This window comes from Sciurus carolinensis, chromosome 13 (assembly GCF_902686445.1).
Source record: "Sciurus carolinensis chromosome 13, mSciCar1.2, whole genome shotgun sequence".
In the NCBI taxonomy this organism is placed as follows: domain Eukaryota; kingdom Metazoa; phylum Chordata; class Mammalia; order Rodentia; family Sciuridae; genus Sciurus; species Sciurus carolinensis.
In genome coordinates this window covers 1,237,525-1,252,534 of record NC_062225.1, presented here as the reverse complement: position 1 = coordinate 1,252,534, position 15,010 = coordinate 1,237,525, and the positions used below count along the sequence as shown (strand labels likewise).

Sequence of the window (15,010 nt, the reverse complement as noted above, 5' to 3'; positions counted from 1 at the left end):
ATGCCCAGACCCTAGAAAACCCGTTGGCCAGCCTGCAAGGTGACCCTAGACCCCGGCTTCCTTTCTATTATCTTTGGCTGTGTTGCTTGGGAGTTTGTATCTGTAGAACATCTTAGTGCTGCTGCTGAGAGGCAAATTTTTCGCATTCATTTATTCTTTCAGTGGTTTGGCCCCATAAAGCAGAGGGCTGGCCTGAGGGGAAATCTGGCCTGAAAGAATCCGAGTTTGTCTTTGGTGGTAGAAATTAAACAGCTTCTCCAGGCCATGCCCTCAAACTGCAGCCCCGTTCGCCATTGAAAATTGCTTCTCAAGGGGAAAAGAGAGCCGTGGGATAATAGAGACTGGAAAATGTTTGAGATTTAGCCATTTTGTTTTCTTTTTTCCTTGGAGAATAATCTTTTGGGAAAAACTTGGAAGGAGACCCTTAGAGCCACACAATTTCTGAAGTTGAATTCAAGCCTCAAGTCGTGGCTTGATTCATTTTTCTAAACAATGGACAAAGAAGCGCGGCGGGGGAGGGGGGTGATGCGGGTGTTGGGCCAGGAGAGGAGAGCTGGGCACATGGCCCGCAGTGTCCCACGCTGGCTGGGACCACAGACACTGTGCACCTGTGGGGGACCCCAAGCTGCCCCCACCCAGCACCGCGCTCAGGGTTGGCAGCACACTGGGCCTTCCCACATTCTCCGGGTGCTGGGTGGGACTCCAGAGCTGAGGCAGAGTCAGCTCAGAGGCCGTGAGCGTGGAGTCCGGCGAGGCCCCCGGGACTCGGTCTTGCCCCAGTTGATAAGCACTCGCTTCCTGCAGCCTGGGGTCGGCTTGCATGGGGCCTGCCCTCCTCTGAGGCCCTGCTGCCCCAAGCCTCTGCCGGGGCTCTGGGATCTTTGTGGCTTGCGCTTCCGTGCGGTAGCTGAAGGTGCACTCCAGAGCATTATTGTGGTCATCGGCCACTTCTGGGATTCTTGCTGGTGCGTGTGGTATTTGAAAGCACAAGCTATAAAATTTATTTCCAATAATATTAGTGGAATTATTTAAGCCCCTAGAGCCCACAGTAGAAGTTAACTATGATGACAGAGGCCACAGGCCTGGCCCTCTATCAGGGTGCACCACACAGACCAGGCCTCTGATGGCCACCTCCAGAGGCCGCCCCCCAAGCAGACGTTAAGAGAAGGCACTTAGGGCGGGCCTGTGACAGTGAGCCAGGCGAGCTGCGGGCCTGCAGGACCAGCCTGTGGCAGCCTGCCGTCCACCCGCTGGACGGTGGCTGGTTCCATCCTCACCCGCGTGTGCCAGCAGGTGGGAGGACAGGAAGGTGCACTTTAACTGTGGCCAGGAGGCCGCCGAGCCGCCAGGGCGAGGCAGCAGGGGTCCACGCCGAGAGCAGCACAGGCTTCCAGATTGCTGGAGGCTCCCTCTGGCCCTGGGCTCTGACAAGCCGAGTGCAGAGCCGCTGGCTTGGCAGGAGCAGGTAGCGCACGTCCAGGGTGAAGGCGCTGGGTTCCAGCCATTTCACCAAGGACTCCTGAGGATCCAGGTTCGAAGTCTTCGGAGGCTGGGGCAGCGGTGAGGAGGCTGCAGTAGGGTGACCTGCGAGACTGGCCAGGGTCAGCATGAGGGGACTGCTGCTCTGCCAGATGCAGGGCCCGGGAAGGGAGCAACCAGAGTTGTCCCCAGGGTTTGTGCAGTGGTCAGGGTGGCCTGCGTCCTGGCTTGCCTCAGTCGTCCATGGGCAGCGTCCCCTGGGCTTCGAGAAGAGCCCCAGCTCACAGGGTGCTGGGTTCTGGTGGGTCTGTGTGGGGTGAGCTGTCTGGGGTGGAGAAGAGGTGGCCGGAAGCGAGGGGAGAGGGCGGCCGGAGAGGGCGACCAGAGCGGGCGCAATGAGCAGCTGCAGGGCGGAGGACGGAGGATGGAGGACCGCTCTCCAGGGCCGAGCACCCGGGTGACTGGAGGGGAGGAGGCCCGAAGATGGCCTCGCATTCCGCAGTGAGGTCAGCGACGGCCTCGGCAGAGTTAGCGTCCACGCAGGGAAGGCAGACTGCCGTGGCCGGAGGGACGGAAGGAGCAGAGGGGACACCGGGTGTTGGTGAAGGGAAAGTGGCACCTGTCCCTGGGGGGGTTTGGCCAGTTGCACTGATTTTCTTTGACTGCTCCTCCTTCTTCGGAGGGAATGTGGAAATTGAGGAGAAAGAAATCAGAGGTCCATTTGAGCCATGGCTTGAGTTTGACCCAGCATGTGTTGAGTGACTGAGAATGTCTGACCGCGGACAGTCAAGGTGGGTCAAGTGGAGAATTTGGCAGCTGAGCATTGAAAGGGGCCACACTGCCACCACCCAGCTGTGTACCCATCACGGATCCTGGGACATGAAGTCTCAGCCGCCTTCCAGCCCAGCGACGGCCTTTCAGAGCCAGTGGGCAGGAACCGGCCCTCAGAAACGAAATGGCAGGGGTGGCATCTTATCCTCAGACGCAGGGCCTGGTCAGCTGGTCAGCTCTGCCTAGGTCACTCAGGAGGTGGCCTCTGGAGTTCCTGGGGTAGCACGTGCGCTCCTGGCCGAGCGTGGGTGGCAGAGCCCGTAACGACCAAGCCCTGGATGGGGCGCAGAGGTGGGGGACACGGCAGCCCCTCTCCTGGCCCGGAGGCCAGGCCTGTGACGAGCTAGGGCCATCGGGAATGTCGGGGACTCGGGTGATGGAGACTGTCCCACGCAGGCGTTTCCAGGCCGACCTCCGGAGGCTCCTGCCTGAGCTCGGTGGGGGCTGTTCTGAGGTGCTGGTTTCCATGTGCACCGGAAACTTCCGCCTTGAGCCTCAGAGGAGCTGCGTGTAGGCAGCGGCCCGGGTGTCACAGGATCCTGTGAGGTGGGGAGCGCTCTGGGGGTGTCAGTGGAGAACATGGAAGCAGAATGCAGGCTTGCCTAGCATGCCCGAGGCCCTGGGCCCCCAGCACCCAAAGTGAAAAACACGTGAAAGGGACCAGGACTGAGGCGTCGCGGTGGTTTCTCCAAGGAGCTGCGGTGTTCGAGGCGGGGGTGAGCCTGGGCCCAGCTCCGACCCCGTGCGGGCATCGCCCGGGGAGCTTTGAGATCAAGTGGGTGCTCGAGCCCAGCCGGGAAGAGTCTCAGCGAGACGCGAGGACAGGATCCATGCTGGAGCTCCCGCAGGCCGCGGAGCTGGCAGGCGGCTCTGCCTTCATAGGCCCCAGGCCTTCCCCGAGGGGACCTCTGTCAGCCAGGAAGGAGGCGGGAGCTGTCAAAAGGCAGGGCCCTCCCCACTGCGAAGACCTGGGCCAGTCACAGCACTGCTGGCCCCGGACCAGCAGGAATTTCCAAATGGCTCAGGGACAGCTTTTCTGGACCAATTGGAGTGGTGGGGAGAGTCCTCAGGGAAAAACCGATTCCAAGGAAAATGGCACTTGGAAGCCAGAAATCAGTGACTGGCGGTCCGAGTACAGACTTTGCTGATTTTTTTCTTTTCCGGTTGGCTTTATGTCGTATTCTTGCTGCCTTTATTTATTTTTACATTTTAAAAGCAATATAAGTTTAGCTGGGTGCCATGGGGCATGCCTGTCATCTCAGCTCCTCAGGAGGCTGAGGCAGGAGGATCACAAGTTCAAAGCCAGCCTCAGGAAATTAGCAAGGCCCTAAGCAACTCAGTGAGACCCTGTCTCTAAATAAAAGGGGTTGGGGTGTGGCTCAGTGGTGAAGTACCCCTGGTTCAGTCCCTGGCACCATATATATATATGTATACATGTATAAGTCTGTAGAACTTGACAGTCATAATCTTGTCATTCAGAGATACGTGCGACTTGGCTCGGTGTCCCTCCCTCCATATCTCTGCTTTGCAAAAGTGGGCTCTGTATTTTTTGGCATCCTGCTTCTCCACTCAAGTGTCTGTGGGTACCTTTACATGTCTCAATGTGCCCCTGCTACGTGAGCTCCGGTGTGGTCACTGCAGCGTGGGTACTGAATGTCCTCCAGCCACTGCAGACCCTTTTCACTCCGTCTCCATTACCACTTAGATGCTTTCCTAGTGGTGGTGAGTCTTCAGAAACTTGCTCCAGACCTCGAAATTGCACAAGAAGGCATTTACTAGTTGATTCTCCCACCAGCAGTGCAGGAAGAAGTGCCCGTGGAGATTACGGAGGAAGGGCCTTTGCCAACCTGACAGGCTGCCCAACTCCTTCCTGAGCCCATGATTCCCTTATCTTGAACTCGACTAGCAAAGGGTAGGGGAGACTCCAGCTCTGCCTCACTGGCTTGGCGCCCAGCCCAGAAGGCCTCTGCTGTCTGCCCACACGGCCACCTGCCTTGTCCAGGGCCTTTGCCCCCGTGGGCGGTGGCCCAGTGCCTCCAGTGGCACCTGGGGACGGCAGGGGGCAGTGTGGGGCTTCGGCCGTCCCCGCCGCCTTTCGGTCCGGTCTCTGGAATGGCGTGCTGCAGTCTCTGCGGGGTTCCAGGGCTCCTGAACATGGCTGTTGGTGATATTGATTCGCTTGCGTTAATGCTTCATTCCCTTCTTACATTTGCCCCTATAGTTTACATGTTGGCAGCAGAAAATAACCAGAGTCCTCAGCTCCTCTGGAGCCCAGGGCCAACCTCCTCAGCCACGGACCCTCTCCCCACTGGTGGTGGGGGGCTGACGTGGTCTCTGGAGGAGAGCAGGCAGGTTGCTCACCTCTGCGTTCCGCCGTCCCTCGGTCCCTTCATCGGGGAAACCTCAGACAGCTTGAGGCCAAGGAGTGAAAGGGCACATGGAAACGTCCAGGTGGAGAGCCGTCCATCCTCCTGTGCAGACGTGTGGGCACCTCTGCACGTTCCCGCTTGCCTCCCCAGAGTGACACCCCGGTCAGACAGAAGGAATCCAGCAGCATTCCGCGCCGGCTGGCGCTGAGCAGCACGGCCCAGCCCAGAGCCCAGCCAGCTGGGGTGCCCGCCGCGCGGGTTCCAGGGTCCCGCGAGCGGCACCAGGAGGCACCAGCGCCCAGGCCCGCCTCCCCGTCCTTAAACCTCCTCTTAAGACACCTCACGGAGGCTGTGGAGGCGGTGGCCGCAGAGGCCACATAGAGGAGAACCTGGACAGGTCGGCACACCCCTGCCAGCGGCCACTTTCCCGTCTGCAGTGGGTGGGGCCTGGGGACGCCCCGGGGATTCGGAGGGAGGGATGGCCGCGTGTGGTCAGTTTATAAACCATAGGGGAAGCACAAATGTGTTGGTGGTGAACGCTCAGGGGCTGCTGGACCACCCCTGGCCGGACACCCACTGCCCCGTGTCACTTGCTTTCACCTGGTCAACCGGAGAGGGATCACCGCAAGAGAAGCCACTGACTTCCCAGAGAGGCGACATTTCCACCTGGAGCTGGCTGGGCAGGGGCACTTCCAGAGAGTCCGAGACGCCCGAAGCACCTGGGGTGGTGGCCAGGCACCTGTCAGCTCGATGTGCCACCACTGGGGCCAAGAGACACGTAAGACTGGGTACCGTCCCCGAGAGGCGGAGGGAGACGTAGAGGAGAGGAGAGCAGAGCCTCGCTGTGAGCAGGAGTTGAGGAGCATGGTGGGCCACGGGCCAGCAGAGGTCGGCGTAGAGATAGGAGGTGGACGTGCTGACCCGGGGTCTGGACAGCCCTCTTCCAGTCCCTGGGTCGCCCGCACACAGGGCTGCACCCCATGTCCCTGGCCAGTCTGGAGCTGCCTCCCTAGCCCCTCCGCTGGCGCTGTCTTGGCCTCATACCACCTTGTGCTATTGACACGTTTTTCCAGTGGCTCCTCTTTGTAAGCAAGTGTCCAAGAAATCAAAGTTCTCCTGTCACGTGTGTGTGTACACCAAACACCTGCAGGCTGAGGCCTCGTAAAGGGAACCTGCTGGGTGCTCGTTAGACGGAAGCTGGGAGCAGCACTCTTTGCTGAGGCGAGGAAGTGTGTGTGTTGCAGTGATGCACGTGAAGTCTCTAGCCACACCAAGGGCGGCGGCACACACCAGTGATCCCAGCCACTTGGGATGCTGAGGCAGGAGGACTGTGAGTTCAAGGCCAGCCCCAGCCACTTAGCGAGTCCCTGTCTCAAAATAAAATAACAAAGGCTGGGGGTGTAGCTCAGTGCAGAGCACCCTGGGTTCAATCCCTGGTACCACTTAACGGCAGGTGTCTGACCTACAAGGCCCCTGATAAGGGTTCACTTCCTGCCCTTCTGTCTATCATGTTTCCTTGGCCTCCCTTCAGGGTGGGTGCAGGACTGTCTCGTCCCCAACCCCTTGGCAGCCGTGTGCCCGTGTGTCTGCACTCACACCAGGGCCAGGCGCAGAACCTGCATTTTGGGCCTCTGTGCAGGAGCCGTGGCCCTGTGTGGAGGAGGCTGGGCTGCCCTGTTCTCAGTCCCTTCTCACCTGCAGGGTGGGAACGGCACCTGGAACGGCCCACCTGTGGAGGGGTGTCTCCCCGTGCCCAGGGCTGTGGCTTCCCCAGCGCTGTGCGGGCAGAGCCCGGGGAAGGACTGAGCGGACCAGGAGCTCTGCACCGGGAGGCAGCTCCGGGCTGCCTGGCTGCTCTCCTGCTGTGTTACTGGCCCCAGATAAGCACTTCCTGTTCCCCATTGATCACACTCAGGCCCTGCTTCCTGCCTCCTCAATACCTGGGATGCCTTCCAGCTCCTCCCGCACCAGGGAAACCCACACACTTGAGAGTTCCCAGGCCTGCATTTGGCCGGTGGGCTCCCTGCGGATGGTGCCTGTTTCTGTGGCAGCCACCTTCTCTGCAGCCCCCGCCCCGCAGGAGCTGGTCTTCTGGTGCCGGCAGCAGGGGAAGGTTCCGGGGCCTGCCTCCTACTCTTGCTGCTCCACGGAGCGTCACCCTCTCCCACCTCCATCCAAGCCTGGCAGAGCGGTCTCCACCCACTGTCGGTAGCTGCCTGGCGTTGTGCCAGGCACCCTGGTCCTGCACAGCCAAGGCAGGGAGCGTGCCGTGACCCCCAGGCTCCGCCTGCCGTGGGCAGAGGGGCACGGCAGCTCCCGTACCCCACACCTGCCATTCCAAGCTTCCAGGATCAGGCCAAGGCTAAATCTACCTCCTGTACCCTCCGAGTTCATCTGTGAAAGCCCAGAGCCCTGCTTTCTTGTACCACCGTCAACTATTTTGGTGACCTTGGGTCAATTCAGAAAACTCCAGCAGGCTCAGTGTCCCCGTTTTCAAAATGAAGACGACAGTATCTGCTTTACCTGTATCCAGAGGTCGGTAACATGAAATCAGGTAGTATAAGATGCTCTATGAAGCAAACAGCCAGGCACTGCGGTGCATACGCGTAACCCCAGCTTGTCAGAGGGCCGGGCAGGAGGATCTCTAGGAGACCAGCCTGGACAACTTTAAGACCCTGTCTCCCAGGCCTAAGGGCTGAGAATGTGGCCCAGTAGAGCACCTGCCTAGCGTGCATGAGGCCCTGGTCCGTCCCAGCACCCTAAACAAACGACAGAGGACCCGAGTGTGCCGGCATGCCCTCCTGGCCCGGTCACTTGTGCACGGTTTGAAGCCCCCCTGTGGCCCACAGGCCAGTGACCTCTGTGTGCTCTCTAGGCATTCCTGGGTGCTCTGCAGAGCTGCCCCCACTCCCGGGCCAGTCAGTAGGCAGTTCTGAGGGCGAGCGACAGGTTTTGAGGGCGAGCGACAGGTTCTGAGGGCGAGCGACAGGCGTACTGAAGAAGAAGGGCTGGGCAGGAGCAGCGGTGGCTCCCTGGAGAGCCTTGGGGCCCTTCACCTGCACCACCCTCGGTCATTCTGCTGAGCTCCTCCAGGACAGGCTGCTCAGGGCCCAGCACGCGCAGGAGGCCTGGGTTCCTGGGCGTTTGGTGGCCCGTGGAGGCCGGAAGCAGCTAAAGGCACAGGATTTAAGGCTTCTGGTTGAGGAGGCGGAAGGCACAGGTTTGGGATGAAAATAATTGAACTAGGGTTGCTTCAGACATCTTTGGTTAGCACTGTGGCCCTTCGTCTGGGCCTGTGTTTTGGTTTTGGTATGAGGGATTGAACTCAGGGCGCTCGCCTCGGAGCTACATCCCCAGCCCATCCCCAGCCTTACTTATTATAACCCAGAAATGCAAATTGAAACTTAGTGACCTGTGTGGACGGGCAATGGGAATAAACCCTCTCCTGCCCCGAAGCTAGCACCGTGTGAAACTTGGTAAGACGTCTCAAACCTCCTGCTCACACCTTGGCCCCGTCGCCCACTCACAGCTAGAGCTGTGCCCCACGACTGTCCGTCCACGAGCAAAACCATACGGGCTCGGGGAGGTCGGTGGGGCGCACTGCAGCCAAGGGCTGGGACTCACCCACACGGGCTCCCAGTGAATCCTGGCCTGAAGCAAAGTCCAGGAAGAAACCGACAGGGAACGGCTCACAGGGTGGGGCCCCACGCACAGGCCGGAGAAGTGGGCCTGGAGCTCCAGGCCACAGAAATGAGGACCCAAGGGCAGGTGGACGCACAGGGCTCTGCTCCAGGGGTCCCCTGGTCAGGGCCACCAGGCTGGCCCAGCCTGGTGCTGGAAAAGGTTTCCCCCCCCTCCTGCCAGTAAGAGGCACTGGTCAAGTGTCAGCTCCCTCAGGACCTCAGGCCTGTATTGGCCTCCAGCCACCTGTGAATGGACCCACAGTTCCAGCGAGTCAGGGCAGACCCGGGAACCCTGGTCCCAACAGCAGTGTGCAGAGAGCCAGCTGCACGTTGTTAGCTCCCCGCCCAACTCCGCCTTCTGAGACTTGATCTCGTTTCTTTGGTTTTGGGTTTTGTTTCCTTTCTTTTTGCTACAAGACAGGGTCTGGGGCTGTGCTTCTTGTTTAGAGAGGCTTTACCTGCACACCCCTGGACAGGGCCTCTCTTCCCACCAAGCCCCACAGAAGGGGGAGAGCGGGCAGCACAGTGACAAAAGTAACCGCTTGTGAGTGGCCATGCAGTCTGCCCCTTCTCCTTTGCTGTTCTGTTCTCCCTCTTTTCTTCTGAGACAAGGTCTTGCTGTGTTGCCCATTTTGGCCTCCAACCCCTGGGCTCCAGGGATCCTCCTGCCTCAGCCTCCCAAGCAGCTGGGAGAAGAAAGTAGCCCCTGGTTTACCTGTTCCTCAAGAGCTCGCCAGGTGCCCCCCAGGCGCCTGTCCCCTCTGGTGTGATTGACACATGGAGACCCCCCGCCTGGTGTACAGCCTCTCTTCTGTCTTCCTCCATAGGAGGCCATGAGGTCCAGGTCCTGCCTTTAGAGAGATGAAGTAAAACACCCCATTCTGAAGGTGAGCCAGGGGAATCCAGGAGCCCAGAGGGGCCTGGGGCCCAGTGGTGCTCCCCCACCCTCCTTCCTCACTGAAAGCTGTTCCGGAGAGAGCCGATGTTTTAACAACTCCTTCGAGTTCTGGTAGGCAGTTTCCAGTTCTCTGGAACTGGAGGGGAAGAGAACAGTTTGAGGTAATCTGCAGAGAAAGGGGTGGTGCGGAAGAGGCGGAGTGCGCAGGGCTAGGGCCTCTGGGGCAGCGGAGCCTGTCCGGCCTGCGGGCTCCTGTTGTTTACTGTTTTCCAAGTTGACAACTCAGGGGTGAAATAATTTTGGAGCCCTCTGCTGCCAGTGCACGGAGGGGCAGAGCTTCAAAATAAACAAAGAAAATCGTTGAGCCGAGCGCAGTGACGCACACCTATAATCCCAGCGGCTCGGGAGGCAGAGGCAGGAGGATCACAGGTTCAAAGCTGGCCTCAGCACCTTAGCAAGGCCCGAGCAACTTAGTGAGGCCCTGTCTCAAACTAAGAAAAAAAAAATTTTTTTTTTTTTTTTTAAGTGCTGGTGTGCGACTCTGTGGTGCAGCGCCCCTGGGTTCAATCCTTGATACCAAAAACAAAATTTTTTTTAACTAAATGTGACAAGGGATAGAAAACTGCCAGTTTTTTGGTTTGAAACCTGCAAAAATGTGACCCTACATAACTGCAGAAAATGGTTCTGTCTGTTGATTTCAGAAGTAGCTCGCGATGGAGCTCCACGGCTTTGTAAATGGGTGTATTCGCAAGGACTCGCTGGCCAGAGGCCTGAGAGGAACCCCGCCTTCTACTCTTGGGGAGACCGGGAGGTGGCGAGCGGGATTCCACGCACGGTCATGCAAACACTGAAAGCCGCTTTTTTATAAAAGAAAATGAGGGACTCGGGACTCAGCGCGATGTCGAGCGATTGAGTTCCACCCCAGGGCCACAGAAAAGAGGATGCAGTGAGGAGACCGCGGAGGTCTGCTTTCTGGCCTTGCTCTCCTGGTTCTCTGTCTGATCTGCCTCGTTGGGGAACCAGTCCTCCTAAATCTTATGTATAATTATAATGTGCCGATTAAAAATATGGAAAATGCGCTTTTGAGATCCCAGTGCTTTTCCGCCGGAGAGAGGCTTCCGTCTCCCTGCTGCTGGGTTCATTGACCCACGTCGGAGCGCTTTCCGCCTTGAGCAGGGCCGGCCGCTTCCGCAGAAGGCAAAGGATCCTGGGCCTCTGGGGCCAGCTGGACCCGCCCGGGCTTCCTGGAGCCTGCACTGCCTCTGCGGGGTCTCCGCGGTACTGGGCCTGCCGTGAGGACCCCTGCTCAGCGCACCTCTAGGGGGCGCGGCTCCAGGTGGACGGCACCCAGAACCCAGCGCAAGGTGCTGGAGCCAGAGGTCGAGACTGGCGGGGTCAGCACTGGACTGCCAGCGAGTTTGGAGCTTTATCCCTGACCCCACAGTCCAACCAGGGGAGGGCCTTAAGTGGGGGGAAGATCCGGCTGGTTAGTTTTCCAAAGCTAAAACTCCTGTAGGAGTTTGGAAAACCTTTCAGAATTAATCAGTTGCCCACTGGCAGAACGGAGAATAAGGGAAAAGTGCTTGTTTCTTCATATTTTTTCATTTGTAATACAATTCTTTCTGTTAAAAACTGCCTTTGGCGGGGCATGATGGTGCATGTCTATAATCCCAGTGACCCAGGAGGCTGAGGCAGGAGGATCACAAGTTAGAGGCCAACCTTAGCAACATAGTGAGACCCTTCCTCAAAAAATGAAAAAGAAAAGCATTTTTCCATATTTTTAACTGGTGCATTATAATTATGCGTAATTGTGGGATATGTTACAATAGTACATGCACACATGTAACAATATAATCCGATAGTACATGCTTAATATTGCTCCCCAGTACTTCCCATTTCCCTCACTTCTCTGCTTTACTGATCTCCTTTCTGTTTTCATGGGATTCCTCCACACGTCTTTTTTCTTCGTTTTTCTCTCTACACGAGAGAAAACATACGACTTTGTTGGACTGACTTCACCTAACATGTGTTTAGTTCCATCCATTTCCTACACGTGACATAATTCCATTTTTCATCATGGCTGAATGAAACTCCGCAGTGTCCGTATGCCGCAGTGCCTCTGTCCACTCATCCGCTGATGGACACCCAGGCTGGTTCCGTAGTTTGGCTGTTGTGATTGTGCTGCTGTGAACGCGGGCATGCAGGTGTCACTGTGGTGTGACGACGGTGAGTCCTCGGGTCAATACCGAGGAGGTCCATCTGGGTCAGTGGGGGTTCCCTGCCTGTCTTCTGAGGAGCCTCCCTGCTGGTTTCCATAGTGCTGGGCTGATGCCCGACCCACCCAGTGTGGAAGTGCTCCTTCCCCCTCGTCCTCTCCAGCGCCCCCTAGGGCGTGTGTTCCTGATGACGGCCGTTGCGGCTGTGCTCTCTAGGAGGGTGCGCGCACTTTGATTGGCTGAAGATGCTGAACATTTTTCCATCTATTTCTTGGCCATTTGTATTTCTTCTTTGGAGAAGCGTACGTTGAGTTCACTTGCCCACTTACTGACAGGTTGGCATTGTCTGAGTTCTGTCTGTATTCTGATATTCCTGAAGAGCAGAGCATGGGCACGTCACCGTGGAAAGCGCGGCCCGCGGGGTCGGGTTTCCTAGCCTCCCTGTGGTGCACCGTGCCTGAGCCTCCTCTCAGGGAGGACTGGGAGTCCTCACCTCCCTACTCAAGGGGGCCTTGATTTCTTAGGTCTCTGGAGTCACTTCCACTGAGGACCACAGGGGCAAGAAGGAATGGTCACCTAAACTTGCCAAGTCCCATTTTCTGCTACTGAAGCTCAGAAACAGGCAAGACTGGGATGTGGAGAAAGTGCAGGGCCTGGGGCTGAGATTTTCACACCTGGGGACATTTTTCCTGCTTTCCTGGCTTCCCAACGCAGCGCCCCGCCCCGTTTGGAGCCCTGCTGTGGATTCTGTAAGGGAAGCTTTGTTTCCTCCATGCCTGTGCCTGGCGGGGCTTGGAGGGCTTTCCCTGAGAATGTGTGAACAGAAGGAATGTGCGCGTCCCCAGAGCCGCGTGGGTTCTGCCCCTCGGAGCAAGCCTGGGGCGGGACGGCTGGCAGGGGCCTCGTCCTCCCTGGGCCTGGGAGCGGGAGGGTTAACCTGCTCCCTGCTGGCAGTGCTACCTCTGTGCAGGGCATGCTGGGATTTCCTCCCAGCTGTTTCACATCAGGAAGATTTGTGTGCTGGGGAAATTCCAGGGCACAGCTGCAGTTAATCTGCGCTGGGTCTCCAGGCGGAGCTGGTCTTGGAGGACGACTCCCCCTCCCCGCAGGAAAGGGGCTCAGCTCTTTAGGGCAGGCATCCTTCACAGGGTCCCTTCCCCAGGCCCGAGTCGAGCGGAAACAGCCCACCTGGCCCAGAGCTCCGTCCAAGGAGGGCTCCGGGGAGGGGCCCGAGGACAGAAGGGGACGCAGGACAGTGAGGAGATGAGGAGCAATGGGCCAAACCACACCCACAGCAGCACTGACACAGATGTCACGGAGAGACTTGTTCACCCGAGCTAGGGACGTGGAGGTGAGCGCCTCCGGCACTCCGCCACACACCAGGTAGCAGGCTGTGCCGCGTCAGGCCCTGCCTGGCCTTGTCGGGTTGCTCCTTCTGTGTCGACTGTCAAGAGTCCTTATCGTATGCAGCACCCCAGAGGTGGCCACTGTTGCTGTAGCTAGGCCATCGGTGCCCAGGCTCTGCATCCAGTGGGAATCCCAGGAGGGAGGGTCCGGCCTGCTCACCTCCCCTGTGGGGAGGTCGGTTAGGAGCCGAGCCTCCAGGAGCCATTGCACGGACACCAGAGGGCTCAGAGAAACACACTTCCTTACTGTGCCAAGAATCTGAGTTCAGCCACATGTCACTTAATCCCCGAGGACAGGAGCGAAGGCCCTGGGTGAGAGAGGGGCTGGCCTTCATGAGAATCACCACCAGGGGGAGCTTCGTCTCCGCTGGCCTTGGACGGGCCTTGCCTAGGACCTCAGAACTGCCCCCCTCCTGTTCCTGGGCTGAGGTCCCGGGAGCGTCGCGCTCCTGTGGCCAGATGCACGGTCCTGGGAAGCTCACCGACCCTGCGACGCGCCTTTCCTCAGCTGCACTGCACAGGCCACGCAGCCTCCACCCACCCCAGCACACTGCAAAACCTTGGGGAGGCACAGGCGGGCAAGGGGGTGACAGCCCTCCACACTGCCCACTCCCAGGACAGGTCCTCTCCGCCCATCACCCCAGAGCCCCCTCCCACCGCTGTTCCCACACACGGTGGGACAGACCTGTCAGGGACTGCCCTTCAGCGGTGGGCAGGGCTGCAGACTGTCACCCACCCTGCAGGGTAGAGTCAGCGTGTGAGTCTTGACCAAGGGGAGGAGAGGCCTGGTGGTCTCCTCCCCACCTGAAGCCCCAGACCCCGTGTTAGGTGGGTGGGACACCAAGCACTTGGCAAGTGACCCAAGATCACAGCTGTTGCTGGAGCCCTTTGCCATTGCGTGTGTGTTCACACGCGTGTGCATACCTGGACGTCCCAGAGCCAGGCAGGCAAACCCCATGGCTCTCACACGGAATTGGGGCACAGCCTCCCCACCCCAGGGGACCTTTGGCAACGTCTGAGTCATTTTTGGCCATCACATTGGGCAGGAGGCTACCAGCCTTTGGTAGGTAGAGGCCGGGATGCTGCTCACACTGTAGCACCGTCGCCCACAGCAGAGGACTCTCCAGCCCAACCCAGGGGTGCTGACAGCATTACTCAGACCCCAGGCCCCAGTCGAGTCCAAGCTAGAAGGCAGCTTTCTGTGAGCCACCGCCTGTGACCTTGCCCGTGACCTTCGGTCTCCCTTCCCCTGTGTCTCACTGCAGGGGGGCGGGATTCTCTAGCACCTGAGGTTGGGGTGTTGCTTCCAGAATTTGCCCAGTACGCTCTGGAACAGGGTTGGTGCATGGGTGTGAGCTCTGGCTGCCTGGAGCATCCCCACAGATCACCGGTGTCTGCACATCCCCTCCGTCTGGGTGGCAGCGAAAAAGCAGGGGAGGCCCAGCGGGGGAGGAAGCGTTGGGGCGGGTGTCGACCGTCCAGCTGTGAAGAGCGTGCGCCCGGGTCCACCCCCGCCCCAGCTCTGTGCAGGAAGGCTAGACGGGGCTGGAGAACAGGCTTTGAAACTTACATGGGCCACTAGCACTGCCCACTTCCAGTGCCTTCACCTTGCACAGGCATCGGGATCGGCCAGTGTGTGCAGGAGGTGTAGGCTCTGGGTAGCACCAGGGCGGGCCAGGAAGAAAGGAGGAAGAAGATGGTCAGCAGGGGACGGGGCTGGACTCCAGGGCCTCAGTGTCCATCCCTGTATCCTGTTCGGCTCACAGTGCCTGGCAGATGTGTCCTTGGGACTACGCCTGCCTGTGGACACCTTCGAAGCCCTCGTCCTGGCCAAGCCTTAGGACGATGAGGGGCCAAGGGCCCTCCAGGGTTTCCTGCCACTTCTGGACCGTGCCCGAGGCGCAAGGCCACGTCCTGTCCTTTTCCGACGTCAAATGAGCTGAGCAAGGGACATTCTGACCTCTTTCTGTCTCCAGGGGGCCTGGAGAATCCTGCAGGGAGGCGGCCTGTGTGTGTGCAGGGCGACACCATGAACATCCCCGTGCCCGGCGCTGTGCTCAGCCCCACACTGTCCCCGCACCTTGCACCCGAGACGTCAGGGACAATAGCTCCCCTTCAGATGAAGAAG

General features: G+C 59.0%; 1 protein-coding gene across 3 annotated transcripts in view; it reads left to right on the top strand.

Moving 5' to 3' along the window:
- The window catches only part of Tcf7l1 (transcription factor 7 like 1), a 111,571-nt gene that overhangs the window by 79,792 nt on the left and 16,769 nt on the right, over window positions 1-15,010 (top strand). The window lies entirely within an intron of this gene.